This window comes from Heterodontus francisci, chromosome 29 (genome assembly GCF_036365525.1).
Source record: "Heterodontus francisci isolate sHetFra1 chromosome 29, sHetFra1.hap1, whole genome shotgun sequence".
NCBI classification, from domain to species: Eukaryota; Metazoa; Chordata; class Chondrichthyes; order Heterodontiformes; family Heterodontidae; genus Heterodontus; species Heterodontus francisci.
The window spans coordinates 8,478,176-8,504,990 of NC_090399.1; positions in this window are offsets into that span (position 1 = coordinate 8,478,176).

A 26,815-nucleotide genomic window follows, 5' to 3' on the forward strand; every position below is an offset into this window, starting at 1 on the left:
CAGCCCTGGTTTTGTTTACCAAATAGACAGTGACAGGTTTTGTCATAGGTTTAAAACAGAAGATTAAATATTTATTAAACAATAATCACCCGAAATGTTTGCAACACCACCCATGCATGCATTTATTCTCACAGCAATACACAAGAGAAGATAGACAGAAGGGAAAGGGGAAGAGATGTTCAGAGTTCAAGGTGTAAAAGCAGGGATCGGCACCAACTTGTTGCACCAAGAACATTAAACAAAATTATTGACTGAGCCAGACACGGGGGCAATTAATCTGTATATAAAGTGTACAACCACCCTGAAGACATCAAAACACAGTCTGATTTAAACCCATTCCTCCTTATTTAGTGAAATACCTGGCACTGATTTTGCTTGCACAAGTAGTCAATGTCTGCCTGCATATTTGAGATCGTGATGTGGAGAATTCGGATTGATGTCCATCGGTCAGGAATGATCTTAATGTCTTTCTCTCCCCTCTCTCACTCTCCCTCTGTGTCCTTCCCTCACCTGCCTCTCTCTCTCCCCGTGTCCATCCCATTCCCTTTTTGTATCCATCTCATTTCCTCGTGTTCCTCTCTCTTTGCTCTTGCTGCCTCTCTTCACTGTTACCATCTCTCTCCATCCTGTCTCTGTGTCTATCGCTATCTCTGCCTCTCTCTCTCTTCCCCTCCCTCCATCTGATCCCCAACCTGGTGCCTGTCCACAGAATCATTACACTGCAGAAGGAGGCCATTCAGCCCATTGTGTCTGCACTGGCTCTCTGAAAGAGCAATCGCTCAGTTCCATTCCCCTGCCTTCTCCCCGTAACCCTGCACATTCTTCCTTTTCAGATAACTGTCTAATTCCCTTTTGAATGCTTCAATTAAAGCTGCCTTCATCATGTTCTCAGGCAGCACATTCCAGACCTTAACTACTCACTGCGTGAAAAAGTTTTTCCTCTTGTCACTTTTGCTTCTCTTAGCAAATACTTTAAATCTGTGTCCTCTCATTCTCGATCCTTTCACAAGTGAGAACAGTTTGTTTCTATCTACTCTGTCTAGACCCCTCATGATTTTGAATACCTCTATCAAATCACCTCTATGCCCCTAACAAAGCCTTATTAACTTTACTAACTGCGCTCTCAACCTGTCCTGCCACCTTCAATGACCTTTGTACAAAAACACCGAGCTCCCTCTGTTCCTACAGCCCCTTTAGAATTGGTTTACAGGGCTGCCTGACTCTCAGGGTGCTCCATCAGCACTGTGATGCTGGCTGTGTACTGACCTGCTTCCTGCTCTCCCCTTAGCCTCTCTCTCCCTCTTCCCCAAAGCAGCCATTCCCACTCACTCCCTGAAAGGTGCAAAAACATCAGCAGACAATCAGCCGCCAATCAGTGCTCACCCCGCCCAGACAGCCCACTGAGCAATCAGACAGGTATCCGCCATCTGTCAGACACAGGTCCCGCCTACCCCCTCTGCCTGACCTACACTTCAATAGGAGAGCCATCAATGAAAGCCGAGCCACAGGCAGCCCACTGTCAGTCAGAGGATTGGCAGGCCAGATGGAAACTACGGACCTCAATATTATTACCACTGAGACTGGTGTCCGTGTATGGACATGTTGCGTCACTGTGTAAAAGTCAGTTGTTTCAGTAAAAACCCATGGGATCCATTCAGAAGGTGAGTGTTGAAGTTGCAGGCCTATTTGCTCATTGTCTTATATTAGCTGGGTTACTGGAGACTTCTGGCAGTTCATTTCAATTTGAAGACGGTGCTGATTTCTTAGTTCAGTTTTCACAGGGGGAGGAGTGGTTTTTAAAAGACACTTTCTTTTCTGTGCTGTAGATGACTTGTCTCAGCAGAGGTCAACTGTGTTGGCTGGAACTGCTCGCTCTCTCAGCCTTGCTGTAATTCAAGATGGCTTTAGACATTTGCTGTGTGGCTGAGGAGAGACCAGACTGATCTTGATGTCTGAAGTTCTGCACTGACAAGACTCCCGCACTCCTCCCCCCCTCAACTCTGTTCCTCAAAACGATTACCTGTTAAGGTGAACTAACAAGTGGTAGCATCGCCCATGTGACTTCAGATTTCAGTTCTTGCTGGGCTGCACAATGGCCTTTCGATGACCCCATTTTGAGGAGATGAGGCTGTTCATACTCCATTGTAATGAAGGTTAGTTGGAGATGAAAAGTGTGAGGAAGGTCTTTGTCTTTGTTTGTTTGAGTCTCATTCATATCCATGTGTGATTATCTGTCCTATTTCCATACAGACGGGGTTGATTGGTTTTCAGTATTAGTAGACAGTTAGTACAATGTAGGAGGTGGGATGACTCATGTGACTTCTCCTCCATTTTGTTGACAGCCAATGTACCAATCCTTTAAAATTGTTCTAACATTTACAACTTTTCAGTTTGTTTCTGTATTTTCATCGCGACACTTCTCGTGAAATGGAATTCTCAAAACTCCAACAAAAAAACAGATGATTTAAGAAAAATGAAATTAAACTTATTCACTGTAAATCAGGGGCCCTGACATTATCCCCCACATTGCATAAATGTTGGTATTGTTATAAAAGAGTAAATCTTCTGACTCATCATTAATAGCACCACAGGAGGGCTATTGGTATTAAATATAAACACAACAAAACAAGTTATAATGATCCTTACCGTATACTGAGACCAGAATCACAAGTAAGAATAGCACAATGTGGTGAATCACTTTCATCTTGAGATCTTAGCAGAAGAATAATCACCTGAGAGAGAGAGAGAGAGAGAGAGAGAGAGAGAGAAAGAGAGAGAGAGAGAGAGGTGATCATTTCATTATTTGTCATAAATCAAATATCTACATATCATTGCTAAACAGACTGTGTTCCAGTTACAAAAGCTTTTAGTCAAATATAAACTCTTTGGGCCTGAAGTATGTTTACATTATATCCTATGAACATTTGTGTGTCTATATTTTTTCATCTGTATGTATTGTTACGTCTCTGACATTTTTCAAAAAATACTATGATTGCTGTGTATTTGAAGAGTGATCCTGTAATTAAGGTGATTTGGGCCTTGATGTCTGGTATTAACATTTCCCAGTGGGTTGTCATGACTTTCCTCAAGATTTGGCGCCAACAGGAACTGCTGCTCTGATGAATGGAGATCAGTGCACTTGGCCTGTAGAATCCGGTGTGACTACACTGATGGATGAATGCACAATAACTCTGGTAAACCTGGTTTCCCTGGCAGCTCTTCATTAGTCCTTCTCACCCTCTAAAGAGCTCAGACATTGGGGGATTCCCATGGGGAAACCCATTTGTGTCACTGTTGTGGAGGTGAAGGCTGAATTACAATAATTAACACAAATGTTCCTTAGTGCAAAAATCAAAGAAATAAAAAAAACATATCATTTAGAGAAATGGATTGAAAATTGTTCAGTCTTCTTGCACAGCTCTTTAAATAAATTTCAGTAAATACCTCAGACCCGAGCAACTCTGGAAGCCACTTTACATGAATGACTAAATCACTTGGAGTAATTCCGGCACAATCACCAGGAAATTGTCTAGACATCAAACTATTTCATTCCAAATTCAACTGAATATTCAAATTACATTTTAGGTGCCAATAATTCTGCCCTAGAAGTGTGAGTGATACACAGAAAGGTGGATCTCTGACAGGAGAGGTTTCTGTCAAAACTTTCATTCAGTAATGTCTATTTTTCACATGAAAATGCAGCACAACTAATTAGAAAAAACTACTCTACTGTTCCTGTCATTCTCCTTGTCTGTTTACCTCTCTCTCTCTTTGTTTCACTCACATGCTACTTGCACATCTCTGTTGGTCTCTGTGTTGAGGAGACTTCAGTCCTGTGGTGCATGCTGAGAACACAAGTGGACATTCCATAGGCTGCCTATGGTTTTCCCTCCAAGAACTTTAGTGATCAGGGTAACAGAGTGATATGGTACTGGACTAGCAACTCAAAGGTTATGAATTAAAATCACATCATGGTCTTGCAAATTGTGGGTGATCTCTTAACAGTAACAACACTTGTCATTACATCGTGCCTTTCGCATAATAAAAACGTCTGAAGGCACTTCAGAGGGGCATTATAAAAAGAAAAATGACCAAAGCTTGGTCAAAGAGGTAGGTTTTACAGCGTGCCTTAAAAGGAGGAAAGCAAGTTGGAGAGGTGCAGGGAAGATATTCCAGAGGTTAGGTCTTAGGCAACTGAAAGCACAGCCACTGTTGTATATTGTTGTATTATCTGTAAAGAGCTGGGAACTAATTGTTACATGTAAGTGTTCTAGGGGGCCATAACTGCAGCTGCACTAGAGAGTCATGTGACATGTAATACGACAGCAGTCCTTACCAGGCAGCATGGCAGCTGAATGGAATAAACAAAGAGCTTCAGCCTTTCCAAGTCTAAAGTGGGATTATTTCTAATTTATGGGAAACTAGGAGACATAACAGCCAACAACAGTGCAGCAATTAAAATCAGGGATGCTCAAGAGGCCAGAATTAGATGAGGTTTGTGACACTCGAGGAGATTACAGAGATAGGGAAGGGTGAGTCCATGAAGTGATTTAAAAACAAAGATTAGAATTTTAAAATGGAGGGTTTTCTTCAGTGGGAACCACTGTAGATCAGTGAGCAAAGGGGTGAAGTGTGAGTGAGATTTGGTGCAAGTTAGGATATGAGCAGCAGAGTTGGATGATCTCAAATTTACAGAGGGTAGAATGTGGGAGGATGGTTAGGAATGTATGAGAATCCTCAAGTCTGGTGGCAACAAAGGCATGGATGAGGATTTCTGCAGATGAGGTGAGGCAGGGCTCGAGTTGGGCGACAACAATTTTGCTCGGTAGCATAGGAACATGGGAGCAGGAGTAAGCCATTCAGCCCATCGAGCTTTCTCTGCTATTCAATACGATCATGTCTGACCTTCCACTTCAATGCCTTTTTCCCACATATCCCTTTATATCATTGGTATTTAGAAATCTGTCAATCTGTGTTTTAAACATACTCAATGACTGAGCTTCCACAGACTTCTGGCATACAGAATTCCAAAGATTCACAACCCTCTGAGTAAGGAAGATTCTCCTCATTTTGAAATTGTGTCATCTGGTTCTCGAATCCCCGAACCAGGTGTAACAACTTCCCTGCAGCTACCCTGTCTCTCCCTTTAAGTATTTTGTAGGTTTCAATGAGATCACATTCTCCAAAACTCTGGAGAATACAGGCCCAGTTTCCCCAATCTCTCTTTATCGGACAGTCCTGCCATTCTGGGAACAAGTCTGGTGAACCTTTGTTGCACTCCCTCTGTGGCAATAATATCCTTCCGAAGGTAAGGGGACCAAAACTGCACACAGTACTCCAAGTGCGGTCTAACCAAGGTTCTATACAATTGAAGCAAGAATTACTCAAATCCTGTACTCAGATCCTCTTGCAATACAGGCTAACATATCATTAGCCTTCCTAATTGCTTACTGCACCTGCATTTTAGCTTTCAGTGACTTACTGATGAGGACTCACATGACCCTTTGTACATCTACACTTTCTAATCACTTCCCATTTAAGAAATACTCTGCACATCTATTCCTCCTACTAAAGTGGATAACCTCACACATTTCCACATTATATTCCATCTGCCATCTTGCCCACTTACTAAGTTTGTCCAAATCCCCATGAAGTCACTTTGCATCTTCCTTACAACATACATTCCCATCTAGTTTTGTGTCATCTGCAAGCTTGGAAATATTACATTTGGTCCCCACATCCAAATCATTGATATATATATTGTGAACAGCTGGGGCCCAAGTACTGATCCTTGTGGTATCCCACTAGTCACAGCCTGCCAAGGCGCGAATGACCTACTCTGCTTTCCGCCTGTTAACCAATCCTTAATCCGTGCCAGTATATTACCTCCTATCCCATGTGCTTTAATTTTGTTAACCTACCTCCTGTGGGGGACTTTATCAAAAGCCTTCTGAAAATCCAAGTACACTATGTCCACTGACCCCTTTATTAATTCTGTAAGTAACATCCTCAAAAAACTCCAACAGGTTTGTCAAACATTATTTCCCATTCATAAAATTCACATTGACTCTGCCCAATAAGATTATTATCCAAGTGTCCATTGATCACATCCTTGAGAATAGATTCTAGCATTTTCCCTACTATTGATGTAAGGCCACCAGGTCTGTAATTCCCTGTTTTCTCTCTCCCTCCCTTCTTAAATAGCGGGGTAACATTTTCTACCTTCCAATCTGCAGGAACCATTCCAGAATCTATAGAATTTTGGGAGATGATCACCAATGCATCCAATATCTCCATAGCTACCTCTTTCAACACTCTGGGATATCAGGTCCTGGGGACTTATCAGCCTTCAGCTCCATTAATTTTTCCAACACAACCTCCTTACTAATAAAAATTCCTTCAGTTCCTCATTCTCCCTAATCCCTTGGATCTTTAATTCTGGGAGCTTTCTTGTATCTTCCTCGGTGAAGACAGATACAAAGTAATCATTTAACTTCTCTGCCATTTCTCTATTCCCCATTATAAATTCTCCAAACTCTGCCTGTAATGGATTCACATTTGTCTTTTCCTTTTAAAATAACTGTAGAAACTTTTAGAGCTGTTTTTATGTGTTCTGCTAGTTTACATTCATATTCTAGTCTCCCTTTCCTTATCAGTTTCTTTGTCCTCATTTGTTGTATTCTAAAATCCTCCCAAACCTCAGGTTTACTACTATTTCTGGCAACTTAGCTAGTCTAATGGTGACCATGAAACCATTGTCGATTGTTGTAAAAACCCATCTGGTTCACTAATGTCCTTTAGGGAAGGAAATCTGCTGTCCTTACTTGGTCTGGCCTACATGTGACTCCAGGCCCACAGCAATGTGGTTAACTCTTACATGACCTCTGAAATTCAAGTTCAAGGGCATTTAGGGATGGGCAATAAATGTTGGCCTAGCCAGCGATGCCCACAACCCACAAACGAATAAAAAAACTTTATAGACCTTTTCTTTTAATGTTATACTATCCTTAACTTTCTTTGTTGCCACTGTTAACTGACTTTTCTTTTTGGGTTTTTGTGTCTTGAAGGAATGTATTATTGCTGTAAATTATGTAATAATTATTTAAAGACTATTGCCGATGTACGATCATAGCTTTTAATGTATTTTCCCAATCCACCTCAGCCAATTTGCCCCTCATGCCTTCATAGTTTCCTTTGTTCAAATTTAACACTCTGGCTTCAGAATGAACTACCTCACTTTCAAACATAATGTAAAATTCTATAACATCATGGTCACTCATCCCCAAGAGTTCTTTTACAATAAGATTAATTAGCCCTTTCTCATTACATAATGCTATATCTCAAAAGCCTGTCCTCTAGTCAGTTCCTCAACATACTGCTCTAGAAAACCATCCTTAACACACTCCAGAAACTCATCCTGCACAGTATTAGTGCTCATTAGATTTACCCAGTCTAAATGCAGATTGAAGTCACCCATGATTACTGTATTACACATGCTACATGCTTCTCTAATCTCCTGATTAATACCATGCACTACACTACCACAATTGTTTGGTTCCCTATAAAGGCTTCTTGAGGTCCTGCTTTTTAATTTCCTTCCTAACTCCCTAAAGTCTGCTTTCCAGGACTTCATCTCTCTTACTACCAATGTCATTGGTACCAATGTGGACCACGACCTCTGGCTGTTTACTCTCCCCAGAAGGAAGTCCTGCAGCTGCTCCATGACATCCTTGATCCTGGCAGAACACACCATCCTGGAGTCACGTTTACTCCTGCAGATGGTCAGATCCCCTGACCATCGAAGCCCCTATCACTATTGCTCTTCCACTCTTCTTACCCCATCCTGTGCAACTGAGCAACCCGTGGTGCCATGGACGTTGTTCTGGCTGCACTCCCCTGAGGAACCATTGCCCTCACCAGTATCCAAAATGGAAAACCAATTAGCGAGCAAGATAGACTCAGGGGACTCCTGCACAACCTGCCTGGTTCTCTTAGACTGCCTGGTGGTTACCTATTCCCTCTCTCCCTGCATGCTCCTCACCTGCAGTGTTACCACCTCCCTAAACATGTTATCCACATAGTCCTCAGGCTCACGGATGCACAACATCTCAATTTCCGAAACCCGGAGCTCAAGCTTCTGTAGCCGGTGACATTTCCTGCAGATGTGTTTGTCTGGGACACATGGTGCATCCATCACTTCCCACATACCAAAGGAGGCACATTCCACTTGGCCGAACTGACCTGCCATAACGTAACTTTAAAAACTATTTATTAAATTTAAAATAAATATAATAACTTACCAATTATTCACCAATCAGCTTCTTCCCCTGTACTAAACTAAGAGCCAGCTACTGGAGGCGGAGAAAAGGTAGAAGAAAGAAAGAAGGGAGCATCTTCCTCAAACTCCCACTTTACATTCAGTACAGACAAAGCAGCACTGAGGAAGCCCTGCTTTTATACTTTCTGATAAACAACTGATTCAAGCTTCTGAAAACCAGTTGAAGCCAGTGAGCTAAGCAACTAGCTGCAGCTATTCCAAGACAGCTTGTTTACCCCTCTTTTAAGGCTGGAATAAAACTTAACTTCTCTTAATTTAAGGTGCAATTTCTTCGACTTGTCACTCTTTAGCCCCACCTTTATGGCTGTCCGCCAGCTCTGGCGATCACTGGCAACTGACTCCCACGACTTGTGGGCAATGTCACAGGACTTCATGTCACATTTGCAGAAGTCTTTAAAGCGGAGACATGGACGGCCGGTGGGTCTGATACCAGTGACCAGCTCGCTGTACAATGTGTCTTTGGGGATCCTGCCATCTTCCATGCGGCTCACATGGCCAAGCCATCTCAAGCGCCGCTGACTCAGTAGGGTGTATATGCTGGGGATGTTGGCCACTTCGAGGACTTCTGCGTTGGAGATACGGTCCTGCCACCTGATGCCAAGGATTCTCTGGAGGCAGTGAAGATGGAATGAGTTGAGACATCACTCTTGGTTGACATACGTTGTCCAGGCCTCACCACCATAGAGCAAGGTACTGAGGACACAGGCTTGAAACACTCCTTTTGCAGTTCTACACTTTTGTGTTCTGTGACAGCGCGCCATTTTCTCACACTCTCTTGGCCAGTCTGAACATAGCAGCGGATGCCTTTCCCATGCGCTTGTTGATTTCTGCTTCAAGAGACAGGTTACTGGTGATTGTTGAGCCTAGGTAGGTGAACTGTTGAACCACTTCCAGAGCGTGGTCACCGATATTGATGGATGGAGCATTTCTGACGTCCTGTCCCATGATGTTTGTTTTCTTGAGGCTGATGGTTAGGTCAATTTCATTGCAGGCAGCCGCAGCCGCAGACTCTGCAGATACTCTTCAGTGTGGGATGTTAATGTAGCATCGTCAGCGTAGAGGAATTCCCTGATGAGGACTTTCCGTACTTTGGTCTTATGCACATATAAACCCAGGTCCTTCTGCTGCTGCACCCCCTTTAGAATTGTACCCTTTGTTCTATATTGTCTCTCCATGTTCTTCCTACCAAAATGAATGATTTCACATTTCTCTGCATTGAACTTCATCTGCCCATTCAACCAACTTGTCTATGTCCTTTTGCAGTTCTACACTATCCTCCTCACAGTTCACAATGCTTCCAAGTTTTGTATCTTCCACAAACTTTGAAATTGTTCTCTGTACACCAAGGTCTAGGTCATTAATATAATGTTTCAGGGTGGCACAGTGGCGCAGTGGTTAGCACCGCAGCCTCACAGCTCCAGCGACCCGGGTTCAATTCTGGGTACTGCCTGTGTGGAGTTTGCAAGTTCTCCCTGTGTCTGTGTGGATTCCCTCCGGGTGCTCCGGTTTCCTCCCACATGCCAAAGACTTGCAGATTGATAGGTAAATTGGCCATTATAAATTGCCCTAGTATAGGTAGGTGGTAGGGAAATATAGGGACAGGTGGGGATGTGGTAGGAATATGGAATTAGTGTAGGATTAATATAAATGGGTGGTTGATGGTTGGCGCAGATTCGGTGGGCCGAAGGGCCTGTTTCAGTGCTGTATCTCTAAATAAATAAATAAAAGCAAGGGTCCCAACACTGACCCCTGGGGAACTTCACTACAAACCTTCCTCCAGCCTGAAAAACATCCATTAACCACTACTCTTTGTTTCCTGTCACTCAGCCAATTCCATATCCATGTTGTTACTGTCCCTTTTATTCCATGAGCTATAACTTTCTTCACAAGTCTGTTGTGTGGCACTGGATCAAACCCCTTTTGTAAGTCCATGTACTCAGACAAATTCTGCCTTGATGTCAAGGGCAGCAAGTCTTTCTTGTCCTCTGACAGTCAGCTCCTATATCCATGTCTGGATCAAGGATGCAATAGGGCCTGGAGCAAAGTGGTTCTGGTTGAACCTGAACTGGGCATCAGCAAGCAGGTCATTGAGAAAGCTCTCCAGTGGTTAGAGTCATAACTGACACACAAGATGATTTTTCTGGTTCTTAAGGGCTGATCACAAAAATCCCAGGATATCTCTGCCAGAGTTCCATAGGACGCATTCTTAGCCCAACCACTTGCAGCCTCTTCATTGATGACCTCATTCTGTCACACTGTCAGGAGTGGAGATGGTGACTGATGATTCTAAATGTTCAGCTCCATTCATAACTGCTCCTAAACAGACAATACCAGTCTACAAGATTTGGTGGACAAACAAGTGCCAAATAACATTCATACCACAAAATATTAATTGACTCAATGGTTTGCCCACACATTTACAGACCTCTATTCATCAGAGGAGGGGTAACAAATCTCAAAGGTGGCGATGACAGCCCAAGACTTTACCCAGTTCTGATGTAAGGTCATTAACCTGAAACGTTAACTCAGTTTCTCTCTCCACAGATGCTGCCAGACTTGTTGAGTATTTTCAGCATTTTCTATCTTTATTTCAAATTTCAAGCACCTGCAGTATTTTGCTTTTGCACTAAATAGTGTTTTTTTTTAATTATTTGTCCATGGAATGTGGGCTTCACTGGCAAGGCCAGTATTTATTGTCATATGCAAAGGCCTGACTCACCTTTCCCTTACACACAGGCAGTGAGAAAAGAAGACAGACTTGCATTTCTATAGCACCTTTCAAGACCTCAGGACCATCTTAAAATTTCATTGGCTGTCACTGTAGTCTGTAGGAAACGCAGCAACCAAGTTGCACACAGCAATCTCTGGCAAACAGCAATGTGATAATGAGCAGATCATGTGTTTTTTGGGATGTTAATTGAGGAATAAATATTGGGCAGGACAGAGAGGATAACTCTCCTGCTCTTCTTCAAAATCGTGCCATGGGATCTTTTATGTCCATCTGAGAGAGCAGATACGACATTGATTTGACATCTCATCGGAAAGACAGCACCTCTGACAGTGCAGCACTCCCTCAGTCTTCCATGGAGTATCAGCCTAGATTTTTCTGCTCCAATCTCTGGAGTGGAACTGACTCAAAGGTGAGAGTGTTACCAACTGAGACACAACTGACACTTCATGGAACAGGTTAGTTAACTCAGCACTGATTGGTCATTTGTTTCTAATCTCATCTCTGTAATATATTTTAATTGATTTGTCACACTGTAAGAAATTGACAGCCACAGGGTGAAGAGGTCACTGAGCAAACATTACGTTTGAGTGGGAAACCTATCGCTGATGAAGTTCAATGTGGAGAAGTACAAGGTCATCCACTACAGAATCTAAAAAGACAAATCTGAATATTTGCTTCATGGTGAGAGTCCAGGAGTTGTGGAGCAGCAAAAGGGGTTTGGGTGTCCATGCATATAAATCACTAAAAGCTAACACACAGGTACAAAATTCAGTCAAAAAGTGTAATTAAATGTTGGCTTTCATCTCAAAGGTGTAAGAATACAAATGTAGGAAGTGATGCTTCAATTGTACAGTGTTGGTCAGACTCTATCAGGAGGACTGGGTTGAGTTTTGGACACTAAGCCTCATGAAAGATATACTGGCCTGGGGGTTGGTGTTGATCACTGATTCACTAGAATGGCACCAGGGCTTAAAGGGTTAAATTATGAGCACGGGTTGTATAAACTTGGTTTGCATTTCCTTTGAGTTCTGTAGGTTGAAGTGTGATCCAATCAAAGTACTGAAAATGATTAGGAATATATGATAGTATAAATACAGAGAAACTATTTTCTCTGGTGGGGGAATCCAGAAGAAAACATAATCATAAAATTAGAGTGAAGCCATTTAGGACTGAAATCTAGAAGACTTTTTCACACAAAGGGTAGTGGAAATCGGAAGCTCTCCCCAAACGCTTCTGATGCTTGGTAAATTTAAATTTTCAAGACTGAGATTGATAGATTTTTGTTGGGTAAGGGTATCGAGTGATATGGAGCAAAGGTGAGTAAATAGAGTTGAGATACAGATTAGCTGTGATCTAATATAATTGTGACAGGGTCAAGGAGCTGAGTGTCCTATTCCTGTTCCGATATTTAACACTGGGTCACTCTTCACAAGCACATCATTCACTGTGTTTTAGGCTTTAAATATTGAAAGAAGGTATGTCAGAAAGAGAAGATCAACAATGTAAACAATGGGATATTTCCCTTCCCAGGGTCTGGGTGAGCAGAGAACCAGATGCAAGGACACCTGCAGTTAACATGTAATGCAGGACTGGCACAGCCCGAGGCAGCACTGTCAGAAACAGCCTCAAGTCTGTCCCTATCTGCTTCCAGGTTTGCTGCAGTGTCCTTCTCACTTATTTAGATTTTTATACCAGATATTTTCCCAGGTTCAACAGCACCCACCCTCCCATGTGTGGACTTTGGTGTTTTCTGCAATCCAAAGTATAATTGTTATCTTTCATAAAAGAGAGCAAACATAAAGGGGAATCTAAAGGTCTAGCTAATATAAAAGGGAATTCAAAGGTTGTTTATAGGCATATTAACAGTAAGGAGTTGTTCAAGGGACTGATTAGGGACCAATGTGGAGAACTATTAGTGGAGGCAGAAGGCATGGTCAAGGTAGTAAATGATTACTTTCGAAGGAAGAGGACTTTGCCAAAGCTCTGGTAAATGAGGAAGCTGTTGGGAAACTGGATGAGATAATAAATAAAGAGGAGGTACAGGAAAGGCTGGTGGTATTTAAAGATGATAAGTCACCCAGTCCGGATGGGATTCATTCCAGGTTGCTGAGGAAAGTAAGGGTAGAAATTGCGGAGGTGCTGGACACAATTCCAATTCTCCTTAGATAACAGGATGGTGCCAAAGGACTGGAGGATGGAAAACGTCACATCCTTGTTCAAAAAAAGTGAAGAAACCTGGAAATTACCAGCCATTCAGTGTAATGGTGGCGGTGGGAAAGCTTTTCGAAACAATAATCCAGGAGAAAATTAATGGCCACTTGGACAAGCATGGATTAGTAAAGGAGAGAACATGGATTTGTTAAGGGCAAATAGTGTTTGACCAATGTGTTTGAGCTTTTTGATGAGGTAACAGTGAGGGTGAGGGCAGTGCAGTTAATGTTGTGTATATGGACTTTCAAAAGATGTTTCATAGATTAATATATATTAGGCTGGTTAGAAAAATTGAAGCCCATGGGATCAAAGGGGCATCAACAGCAGCATGGATACAAAATCAGTGAAGGGATAGGGGAGATGGTGGCCCAGTGGGAATGTCACTGAACTAGTAATCCAGAGGCCCAGGCTAATGCCCTGGGGACATGGGTTCAAATCCCACCAGGGCAGCTGGAGGAATTTAAAGTCAATTAATAAATTCAATAAATAAAACAATCTGGAATTGAAAGCTAGTCTCAGTAATGGTGCCTTGAAACTATCAGTGATAGTAAACCCATCCGGTTCACTAATATCCTAATGGCCTACATGTGACTCCAGACTCACAGCAAAGTGGCTGACTCTTAACTACCCTCTGAAATGATCTGGAAAGTCGCTCAGTTGTCAAGGGGAATTAAGAATCGGCAACAAATACTTGACCTTGCCAACAGCACCCACATCCCATGAAAGAATAAAAAAAAAGAGTTGTGAATAGCTGTTTTTCTCTCTGGAGGGAGACATATAGCAGCATTCACCAAGGTTCAATACCAGGACCACTGCTGTTCCTGATATATATCAATGATTTGGACTTGGGATTACAGGGCACAATCATAAAATCTGAAGGTGACACAAAACTTGAAACTACAGTAAACGAGGAGGAAGATCGTGATCGACTTCAGCAGGACTCAGACAGGCTGGTCAAATGGGCAGTCACATGGCAGATGAAATTCAATGCAGAAAGGTGTGAGGTGAAACATCTTAGTTGGAAGAATGAGGAGGAGAGACCGTACATAATAAATGACACAATTTTAAAGGAAGTGCAAGAACAAAGAGACCCAGGGCCGATATTTAACGCAGGCGATGAGGGGTCTCGGCTGGAGAGCCAGCAAGAGCCCCACGTCACCTCCTTTCGGGAAGGCCCATTGAATTAAGTGTTAATCAGGCACTTAAGTGCACAGCAGCAGGCCTTCCCCTGGATCAAGGACCCCGGGGGCAGAAGTCCCACTCACCAAGAGCTGTGGGCCAATCAGAGGACAGCAGATCTTTTACTCAGCAGCACCACTGGGGAGGCGGTGGCTGTTGTGAGAAAGACACCCACCCGAGACCCAGGTCAGTGCTAAATTTCAGGCTCAGGTCAGATGGCGGGAGGGGTTGCACAGAATGGAGGTTGTAGGGGTTTGGCAGCAAGGGCAGGTGGATGGCTTTCAGCAGCACTCCCCCTTCCCAATGCTGGGTCCCTCGATCAGGCACTGATGCCTTTGAATGAGGAAACCCCGGCCCATCCCCCACCCACCCTGGCCTTCCAGCCAGCAAGTAACTCCACACAGGTTTGCATGTGCCCGTGTGGTGACAAGCCCACCTGCCACTGGGTTAATTGCCCCTTAAGGCCGTCAATTAGTGGCGGGGAGAGGGAAGCCGTCCACGGCCTTACCCACCACAGATTTAATCAGGGTAGAGGTGGGAAGGTGGCAGGATCCCCATCCATCAGCATCCGTCCGATCAAATCCTCTCCCCACCTCCAAATTCACCACGGGGGAAAACATAAAATCCAGCCCAGGGTGTTTCTGCACAAACTTTGAAGGCTGCAAGACAGGATAACAAAACAGTTAATAAATTATACAGGATCCTGGGCTTTATAAATAGTCAGGAAGTTATTCTCAAGCTGTATAAAACACAAGTCCGGCCCCAGTTGGAGTATTGTGTTCAATACTGGGCATCACACTTTAGGAAAGTCATTAAAGCTTTGGAGAGTGAACAGAAGAGAATGGTTCCAAGGATGAAGGATTACAGTTCAGTGAATTGACTTGAGAAACTGGGCTGTTCTCAGAGCAGAGAGGACGGAGGAGATTTGATAAAGGTGTTTAAAATCATGTAGGATTTAGATCGAGAAAATAAAGAGAAACTGTTCCGTAAGCTGAAGGAATGATAATTAGTGGGAACAGATTTAAGGTGATTGGCCAATGAACTGTAGAAAAAATAACAAAGAATGGTTACAGCACAGGAGGAGGCCATTCAGCCCATTGTGTCCATGCTGCCTCTCTATAAGAGCAACTCAGTAGTGCTCCCAGGGGCCAGTACCAGGACCACTGCTTTTCTTGATATTTATTAATGACTTAGCCTTGGGTGTCCAGGGCACAAATTTTAAACCTTAAATCTCAGAATAAAGCACACCAACCAAGTTTATTTAATAAACAACAAAATTATCAGATTATAAGCCAAGTTTTAACCAATAATGAAGTAAAATGTATCCATGAATTGAAATATTAAAGCCCATTATCTATCCCAGCCCACACATGCACGCACACACGCGCACAAAACCGGGTTGGGGGGGGGGGAAATTAAATAAAAGGGATTTGTTACAAAGAAATAGAAGGAATGAAAAAAAACACTTCGGCTGAAAAGAAGGTATGGAAAGATGTCCTTTGTTTCAGTGAGGTGTATCAAAGGTGACTAGGCAGCTGTCAATGGGATCTTCCTCGATCAGTTCTTTCCAGGCGAGGTTGATGATCAGTTTGGAGTCGGCTTTCCAAGAGATGCAGCTACAGAAGCCCAACAGGTCTTACAGCAGGAAATGCAACAACAAGGCTTTAGCACCACACATTGATGCAAGAATTCTTCAAAGATGCAGAGATTCTTCAAATACAGGAGGAAATTGGAATCTCTTGATGCAGGATTTCTTTTCAAGAGAAAGTGGTGAGCTGTCTTGTCCTGGCAGTTCAGGGAGCAAACTGCCTTTTTTAGCAGTTCAAATTAAAACCAAAACTTTCCAGGAGCAAGTCTTATGACATCTATAAATCTTAGCCTGTCAATTCTCTGCAAACATCTCTTCAAGCCAAAACAGCCCCTGCTGGGTTCTTTGAAAACAGGTGCCTTGTAGTAACTGTTTACTCTGAGGTCAAACTCAGTCTCAAACCTTCGTTAAAAATAAACCCAAAGTTCATTTTCATTTTATAAAAACACAAACTCTCAAAATTTAACAAAAAATGGAAACCCTCATAACAAGAGCTAGGGAGGGGCAAGGATATGGAGGGATTTGAAAACAAGGATAAGAATTTTAAAATTAAGATGTTGCTTGACTGGGAGACAATGTAGATCAGTGATCACAGGGGTGATGGGGAACAGGACTTGGTGTGAGTTAAGACACAGCAGCAGAGATTCAGATGACCTCAAATTTATGGAGAGTAGAATGTGGGAGACCAGCCAGGAGTGCATTGGAATAGTCAAGTTTAGAGGTAACAAAGGTATGAATAAGGGGTTCAGCAGCAGTTTAGCTGAGACAGGGACGAAGTCGGGCAATGTTACGGAGGTGGAAATAGGCAGTCTTAGTGATGGCACGAATAGGGATCGAAAGCTCATCTTAGAGTCAAATGTGGAATTAAGGTTGCAAACAGACTGGCTTAATCTCAGACTGTTACCAGGGAGAGGAATGAAGTCAGTCGCTGGGGAACAGAGTTTGGAGCAGGAATCGAAAACAGTGGCTTCAGTCTTCCCAATAATCAATTGGAAGAAATTTCTGCTTATCCAATACTAGATGTTGGATAAGCAGTCTGATAATTTAGTTACAGTGGAGGAGTCGGGAGACGTGGTGGTGAAGCAGAGCTGAGTGTTGTCAGCGTACATGTGAAAACTAATGCCGTGCTTTCAGATGATGTCGCCAAAGGGCAGAATGTAGATGAGAAATAGGAGGAGGTCAATGATAGATCCTTGGGGGACACCAGAGGTAACGGTGCAGGAGCAGGAAGAGAATCCATTGCAAGTGATTCTCTGGCTATGATTAGATAGATAAGAATGGAACCATGTGAGAAAAGTCCCACCCAGCTGGACGACAGTGGAGAGGTGTTGGTGGAGGATGGTGTGTGTCAACCATGTCAAAGGTTGCAGACAGGTCGAGAAGGACAAGAGAAAAAGTTTACCTTTGTCACAGTCACATAGGATGTCATTTGTGACTTTGATAAGAGCTGTTTTGGTACTGGGGCAGGGGCTGAAACCTGATTGGAACGATTCAAACATGGAATTCTTGAAAAGAAGGGAATGTATTTGGGAGGCGACAACATGTTCAAGGACTTTGGAGAGGAAAAGGAATGATGGTCAACTGGAGTATTGTGTCCAGTTTTGGCCACCACACTATAGGAAGAATATGAAGGTACTGGAGAGGGTGCGGTAAAGATTTATCAGAATAGTTCCAGGGCTGAGGCACTTCACTGTGAAAATTGTGATTCTCTGTTTACTGATCAGGAGCTTGTATCTCGTAGTGAATTGTTGTATTTTGCTTTCTCAAGTTATTCACCAGACCATGAATCATTATACTTCATGGAACAGACCATCATCAACTTTGAAATCCAAAATAAAATTTGTCTTTTTTTCAAAAATTATTCTTCAGCCCTCGAAAGTCATAGGTGTGTATAGGACTGGAAAAATGACACCCAATCTAGCTAGCCCAAAATTTTGAAAAAATAAAATCTTCCACTAAATCGTTTCCACTGCAAAAAAAAATCCAACTATCTCCAGAGGAATTTCAGTTCACAAGGTGGAGCTGAGGATGTGAGGCAGGGGGTGGGGTGCGGGAGCAGGAGCTGAGGACATGAGGCAGCAGCGAGGGCAGGGGCAGGAGCGGAGGACGTGAGGCAGGGGCGAGGGCGGGGGCAGGAGCTGAGGACATTAGGTGCAGCTGGGGAGGGGCTGAGGAAATTAGGTGGGGTGGGGGAGGAGTGGGGACATTAGGTGGGGTTGGAGAGGAGCGGAGGACATTAGGCGGGGTGGGGGAAGAGCTGAGGACATTAGGCGGGGTTGGGGAGGGGCTGAGGATATTAGGTGGGGTTTGGGAGGAGCTGACGACATTAGGTGGGGTGGGGAAGGAGCTGAGGACATTAGGTGGGGTGGGGATGAGCTGAGGACATTAGGTGGGGTTGGAGAGGAGCTGAGGACATTAGGCGGGGTGGGGGAGGTGCTGAGGACATTAGGCGGGGTTGGGGAGGAGCTGAGGACATTAGGTGGGGTTGGGGAGGAGCTGAGGACATTAGGTGTGGTGGAGAGGAGCTGAGGACATTAGGTGGGGTTGGGGAGGAGCTGAGGACATTAGGTAGGGTTGGAGAGGAGCTGAGGACATTAGGTGGGGTGGGGTAGGAGCTGAGGACATTAGTTGAGGTTGGAGAGGAGCTGAGGACATTAGGTAGGGTGGGGGAGGGGCTGAGGACATTAGGTGGGGTTGGAGAGGAGCTGAGGACATTAGGTAGGGTTGGGGAGGGGCTGAGGACATTAGGTGGGGTGGGGTAGGGGCTGAGGACATTAGGTGAGGTTGGAGAGGAGCTGTGGACATTAGGTGGGGTGGGGGAGGAGCTGCGGACATTAGGCGGGGTTGGGGAGGAGCTGAGGACATTAGGTGGGGTTGGGGAGGAGCTGAGGACATTAGATGGGGTTGGGGAGGAGCTGAGGACATTAGGTGGGGTTGGGGAGGAGCTGAGGACATTAGGTGGGGTTGGGGAGGAGCTGAGGACATTAGGTGGGGTTGGGGAGGAGCTGAGGACATTAGGTGGGGTTGGGGAGGTGCTGAGGATATTAGGTGGGGCGGGGGAGGACTGAGGACACTAGGTGGGGTTGGGGAGGAGCTGAGGACATTAGGTGGGGTTGGGGAGGAGCTGAGGACACTAGGCAGGGTTGGGGAAGTGCTGAGGATATTAGGTGGGGTTAGGGAGGTGCTGAGGACATCAGGTGGGGTTGGGGAGGTGCTGAGGACATTAGGTGGGGTTGGGGAGGAGCTGAGGACATTAGGTGGGGTTGGGGAGGTGCTGAGCACATTCGGTGGGGATGGGGAGGTGCTGTGGACATTAGGTGGGGTTGGGGAGGTGCTGTGGACATTAGGTGGGGTTGGGGAGGAGCTAAGGACAGTAGGTGGGGTTGCGGAGGTGCTGAGGACATTAGGTGGGGTTGGGGAGGAGCTGAGGACATTAGGTGGGGTTGGAGAGGTGCTGAGGACATTAGGTGGGGTTGGGGAGGAGCTGAGGACATTAGGTGGGGTTGGGGAGGAGCTGAGGACATTAGGTGGGGTTGGGGAGGAGCTGAGGACATTAGGTGGGGTTGAGGAGGTGCTGAGGACATTAGGTGGGGTCAGGGAGGTGCTGAGGACATTAGGTGGGGTTGGGGAGGAGCTGAGGACATTAGGTGGGGTTGGGGATGAGCTGAGGACAGTAGGTGGGGTTGCGGAGGTTCTGAGGACATTAGGTGGGGTTGGGGAGGAGCTGAGGACATTAGGTGGGGTTGGGGAGGTGCTGAGGACATTAGGTGGGGTTGGGGAGGTGCTGAGGACATTAGGTGGGGTTGGGGAGGAGCTGAGGACATTAGGTGGGGTTGGGGAGGAGCTGAGGACATTAGGTGGGGTTGGGGAGGAGCTGAGGACTTTAGGTGGGGTTGGGGAGGTGCTGAGGATATTAGGTGGGGCGGGGGAGGACTGAGGACACTAGGCAGCGAACGAAGTGGCTGATGAGGTAGCAGATGCGTTGCTGTTAATTTTTCAAAATTTGCTAGATTCTGGAAAGGTTCCATCAGACTGGAAAGTAGCAAATAAAACCCCTTTATTCAAGAGGTGGGGAGGCAGAAACCAGGTAACTATAGGCCAGTTAGCTTGACGTCTGTCATAGGGAAGGTGTTAGAATTGATCATTAAGGAGGCTATAGCCTCAAGGTAATCGGGAATAGTTGTGAATAACCAGGAATGGTTTTGTGAAAGGGAAATCATGTTTAACCATATTATTGGTGTTCTTTGAAGGAGTAACATGTATTGTAAATAAAGGGGAACCCATTGACATATAGCACTTGGATTTCCAGAAGACATTTGACAAGGTTCCACATGAAAGGTTATCAAGCAAAGTATGAGCTCATGGTGTCGGGGGTAACGTATTAGCATGGATAGAAGATTGGCTGGCTGGCAGAAAACAGAGAGTCTGCGTAATTAGGTCCTTTTCTGATTGGCAGGATGGTAGGATGTGAGGAGTTGAGTCCTGTAGGGGTCTGTGCTGGGACTCAACTTTTTATAATTTGTATCAATGACTTAGATGAGGGGAGCGATGGCATGGTAACTAAACTTGCAGACGACACAAAGATAGGTAGGAAAGTATGTTCTGAATAGGACATAAGGAGGTTGCAAACAGATATAGATAGGTTGAGTGAGTGGGCAAAAATCTGGCAGATGGAGTATAATGTGGGAAAAGGTGAAATTTTTCACTTTGGCAGGTAGAATGAAAAGCAGAGTATTACTTAAATGGAGAATGACTACAGAATTCCGAGGTGCAGAGGGATCTAGGTGTTCTAGTGCATGAGTCACAAAAAAAATCAGTATGCAGGTACAGCAAGTAATAAAGAAGGCTAATGGAATGTGATCCTTTATTACAAGAGGAATTGAAAATAAAAATAAGGATGTTATGTTTCAGTTATACAGGGCATTGGTCAGAGCACATCTCGAATACTGTGTGCAGTTTTGGTCTTCTTATTTGAAGAAGGATGTAAATGCATTCGAGGCAGTTCAGAGGAGGTTTACCTGGACTGAGCCGGTTGTCTTATGAGGACAGACTGGGTTTGTTTTCACTGGAGTTTACAAGAGTGAGGGGAGATTGGATTGAAGTTGAGAAGATCCTGAACAGTCTTGACAAAGTGGATGTGGAAAGGATGTTTCCTCTTGTGGGTGAGTCCAGAACTAGTGGGCACTGTTTTAAAATTAGGGGTCGCCCTTTTCGGACAGAGATGAGGAGAAATTTTTCTCTGAGGGTTTTACGACATTTAACTCTCTGCCTCAGAAGGTGGTGGAGGCAGTTCATTGAATATTTTAAGGTGGCGGTCGATAGATTCTTGTTAGGCAAGGGAGTCAAAGGTTATTGGGGTAGATGGGAGTGTGGAATTCGAGACATAAACAGATTAGCCATGATATTATTGAATGGTGAGCAGGCTAAAGGGGCCAAATGGCCTACATCTGCTCCAAATTCGTATATTCGTATGTCAGGTGGGGTGGGGGAGGAGACGAGGCGGGGGGAGTGGGGGAAGAGCCGAGGACACGAGGCGGGGGTTGGGGGAAGAGCCGAGGACACAAGGCTGAGGTGGGGAAGAGCTGAGGACATGAGGCGGAGGGGGTGGGGAAGAGCAGAGGACATGAGGCGGAAGTGGGGAAAAGCCGAGGACATGAGGCGGAGGTGGGGAAGAGCCGAGGACACGAGGCGGAAGTGGGGAAGAGCTGAGGCGGAGGTGGGGAAGAGCTGAGGACATGATACAGAGGTGGGGACGAGCCAAGGACATGAGGCGGAGATGAGGACGAGCCGAGGACATGAGGTGGAGGTGGGGACGAGCCGAGGACATGAGGCGGAGGTGGGGTCGAGCTAAGGCTATTAGACAGGGGTGGGAAGGTGTTGAGGATTTTCGGTGAAGGTGGGGAGGAGCTCAGGACATTGTTGGAGGGGGTGGGGGAGGAGCTCCTTTATTCAAAAAGGGTGGGAGACAGAAAGCAGGAAACTACAGGCTAGTTAGCTTAACATCTGTCATAGGGAAAATGTTAGAAGCTATTATGAAAGACGTTATAGCAGGGCATTTCGGAAAATTCAAGGCAATCAGGCAGAGTCAGCATGGTTTTGTAAAAGGGAAATCACATTTAACAAATTTATTGGAGTTCTTTGAAGAAGTAACATGTGCTGTGGATCAAGGGGAACCAGTGGAAGTACTGCATATAGATTTCCAGAAGACATTTGATAAGATGCCACAACAAAGGTTATTACGGAAAATAAAAGCTCATGGCGTTGGGGGTAACATCTTGGCATGGATAGAAGATTGACTAGCTAACAGGAAACAGATAATAGGCATAAATGGGTCATTTTCTGGTTGGTAAGATGTAATGAGTGGATTGCCACAGGGTTCAGTGCTAGGGCCTCAACGTTTTACAATTTATATATATGACTTGGATGAAGGGACCGAAGTTATGGTTGTTAAATTTGCTGATGATACAAAGACAGGTGGGAAAGTAAGTTGTGAAGACATAAGGAGGTTACAAAGGAATGTAGATAGATTAAGTGAGTGGACAAAGATCTGGCAAATGGAGTATAATGTGGAAAAATATGAAATTGTCCATTTTGGCAGGAAGAATAAAAAAGAAGCATATTATCTAAATGGTGAGAGATTGAGAGCTCTGAGATGCAGAGGGATCTGGATGTTCTAGTGCATGAACTGCAAAAGGTTAGTATGCAGTTACATCAAGTACTTCGGAAAGCTAATTAAAGGGATCAAAAGGAATGGGGCGAAAGCCGGAACAGGCGACTGAGTTGGATGGTCAGCCATGATCATAACAACTGGCGGTGCAGGCTCAAACGGCCAAGTGGCCTATTCCTGCTCCTATTTTCTATGTTTCTATGTTTCTAATAGAATGTTATTGTTTGTTGCGAGGGGAATTGAATACAAAAATAGGGAGGTTATGCTTCAGTTATACAGAGCATTGACGAGACCACATCTGGAATACTGTGTACAGTACTGGTCTCCATATTTAAGGAGGGATGTAAATGCATTGGAAGCAGTTCAGAGAAGGTTTACTAGACTAACACCTGGAATGGGTACGTTGCCTTATAAGGAAAGGTTGTACAGGCTCGGCTTGTATCCGCTGGAGTTTAGAAGAGTAAAAGGTGATTTGACCGAAACATAAAAGATCCTGAGGAGTCTCGACAGGGTGGATGTGGAAAGGATGTTTCCTCTTGTAGGAGAATCTATAATTAGGGATCACTAATTAAAACAGAGATGAGAAGAAAACTTTTCTCTCAGAGGGTCGTGAGTCTTTGGAACTCTCTTCGTCAAAAGGCGGTGGAAGCAGAGCTTTGAATATTTTGAAGGCAGAGATAGATATATTCTTGATAAGCAAGGGGGTGAAAGGTTATCGGGAGTAGGCGGGAATGTGGAGTTGAGTTAAAATCAGCTCAGCCATGATCTTGTTGAGTGGCAGAGCAGGCTCGAGGGGCCGAGTTACCTACTCCTGCTCCTAATTCATATGAGAGAGAAAACAGGGAACTACAGGCCAGTTAGTCTGACATCGGTTGTTGGGAAAATGATGGAAACTATTATTCAGGTAGTCTTAACAATGTACTTAGAAAAGCACAGTATGATTAGAACAAGTCAACATGGTTTTACGGAAGGGAAATCCATGACAAATTTTACTCCAGTTCTTTGAGGATATAACTAGCAGTGTGGATAAAGGGGAACCAGTAGATGTCGTATACCTGGATTTCCAAACTCATTCAATAAGGTGCCACAATTCTACTATTAGAATACTCTCCACTTGCCTGGATACGTGCAGCTCCAACAACACTCAAGAAGCTCATCATCCAGAACAAAGCAGCCCGCTTGTTTGGCACCCCATCTACAAATATTCACTCCCTCCACCACTGATGCACAGTGGCAGCAGTGTGTACCATCTACAAGATGCACTGCAGCAAAGTACCAAGACTCTTTAGACAGCATCTTCCAAACCTGCAACCTCTACCAACTGGAAGGACAAGGGCAGCAAATGCATGGGAACACCACCATCTGCAAGTTCCCCTCCAAGTCACACACCATCCTGACTTGGAACTAGATCGCCGTTCCTTCACTGTCGCTGGGTCAAAATCCTGGATCTCCCTTCCTAACAGCACTGTGGGTGGACCTACCCCATATGGGCTGCAGCGGTTCAAGAAGGCAGCTCACCGCCACCTTCTCAAGGGTAATTAAGGATGGGCAATAAATGCTGGCCTAGCCAGCGACGCCCACACCCCATGAAAGAATAAAGAGAAACAGAAAAGGCAAGATAGGGTTCATGGAGTTGGGGGTTATTTATTAGCACAGATAGAGGATTGGTGTAATAAAAACAAGAAATGCTGGAATCCCTCAGCAGGTCTGGCAGCATCTGTGGAAAGAGAAGCAGAGTTAACGTTTAGGGTCAGTGACCCTTCTTCGGAGCTGACAAATATTAGAAAAGTCACAGATAATAAGCAAGTGAGGTGGGGGTGGGGCAAGAGATAACAAAGGAGAAGGTGTAGATTGGACCAGGCCACATAGCTGACCAAAAGGTCACGGAGCAAAGGCAAACAATACGTTAATGGTGTGTTGAAAGACAAAGCATTAGTACAGATTAGGTGTAAATACACTGAATATTGAACAGCAGCAAGTGCAAACCTGAAAAAAAACAGTGGGTAAGCAAACTGAACAAACTAAGATGAAATGAAATAAATGCAAAAAAAATTGTAAAAAATGTAAAAAAGAATGTAAAAAAAAGGAAGAAAAAATAGCTAAAAATGAAAGTAAAATGGGGGGCTGTCATGCTCTGAAATTATTGAACTCAATGTTCAGTCCGGCAGGATGTAGTGTGCCTAATCGGTAGATGAGATGCTGTTCCTCGAGCTTGCGTTGATGTTCACTGGAACACTGCAGCAATCCCAGGACAGAGATGTGAGCATGAGAGCAGGGGGGAGTGTTGAAATGGCAAGCAACCGGAAGCTCAGGGTCCTGCTTGCGAACTGAGCGGAGATGTTCCGCAAAGCGGACACCCAGTCTGCGCTTGGTCTCCCCAATGTAGAGGAGACCACACTGTGAGCAGCGAATACAGTATACTACATTGAAAGAAGTACAAGTCAATCGCTGTTTCACCTGAAAGGAGTGTTTGGGGCCTGGGATAGTGAGGAGAGAGGAGGTAAATGGGCAGGTATTATACTTCCTGCGATTGCAGGGGAAGGTGCCCTGGGACGGGGACGAGGTGGTGGGGGTAATGGAGGAGTGGACCAGGGTGTCGCGGAGGGAACGATCCCTTCGGAATGCTGACAGGGGAAGGAAGGGGAAGATGCGACTGGTAGTGGCATCACGCTGGAGGTGGCAAAAATGGCGGAGGATGATCCTTTGGATATGGAGGCTGGTGGGATGAAAAGTGAGGACAAGGGGAACCCTGTCACGGTTCTGGGAGGGAGGGAAAGGGGTGAGGGTAGAGGTGCGGGGAATGGGTCGGACACGGTTGAGGGCCCTGTCAACCACAGTGGGGGAAATCCTCGGTTGAGGAAAAAGGAGGTCATATCAGAAGCACTGTCATGGAAGGTAGCATCATCAGAGCAGATGCGTCGGAGACGGAGAAACTGGGAGAATGGAATGGAGTCCTTACAGGAGGCAGGGTGTGAAGAAGTGTAGTCGAGGTAGCTGTGGGAGTCGGTGGGCTCATAATGGATATTGGTAGACAACCTATCCCCAGAGATGGAGACAGAGAAGTCGAGGAAGGGAAGGGAAGTGTCAGAGATGGACCATGTAAAGGTGAGAGAAGGGTGGAAATTGGAAGCGAAGTTGATAAAGTTTTCTAGTTCGGGGCGGGAGCAGGAAACGGCACCGATACAGTCATCAATGTACCGGAAAAAGAGTTGGGGGAGGGGGCCTGAGTAGGACTGGAACAAAGAATGCTCGATATATCCCACAAAAAGACAGGCATAACTGGGACCCATGCGGGTACCCAAAGCGACACCTTTTATTTGAAGGAAGTGCGTGGAGTTGAAGGAGAAGTTGTTCAATGTGAGAACAAGTTTAGCCAGGCGGAGGAGGGTGGTGGTGGATGGGGACTGGTTGGGCCTCTGTTCCAGGAAGAAGCGGAGAGCCCTCAAACCATCCTGGTGGGGGATGGAGGTGTAGAGCGATTGGACGTCCATAGTGAAGAGGAGGCGGTTGGGACCAGGAAGCTGGAAATTGTCAAAATGACGTATGGCGTCAGAAGAGTCACGGATGTAGGTGGGAAGAGACTGGACCAGCGGGGAATAGATAGAGTCTAGATAGGAAGAAATAAGTTCAGTGGGGCAGGAGCAGGCTGACACAATGGGTCTGCCGGGACAGTCCCGTTTGTGGATTTTGGGAAGGAGGTAGAAGCGGGCTGTCCGGGGTTGTGAGACTATGAGGTTGGAAGCTGTAGAGGGAAGATCTCCAGAGGAGATGAGGTCAGTGACAGTCCTTTGGACGGTGGCTTGATGTTCGGTGGTGGGCTCATGGTCCAGAGGGAGGTAGGAAGAGGTGTCTGTGAGTTGGCGTTGAGCTTCTGCAAGGTAGAGGTCGGTACGCCATACAACAACAGCACCACCCTTGTCTGCAGGTTTGATGACCATGTCGGGGTTAGACCTGAGAGAACGGAGTGCCTCAAGTTCAGAGGGGGACAGGTTAGAGTGAGTGAGGGGGGCAGAGAAATTGAGACGACCAATGTCTCGCCGACAGTTTTCAATGAAGAGATCAAGAGCGGGTAAGAGGCCAGGGGGAGGGGTCCAGGTAGAG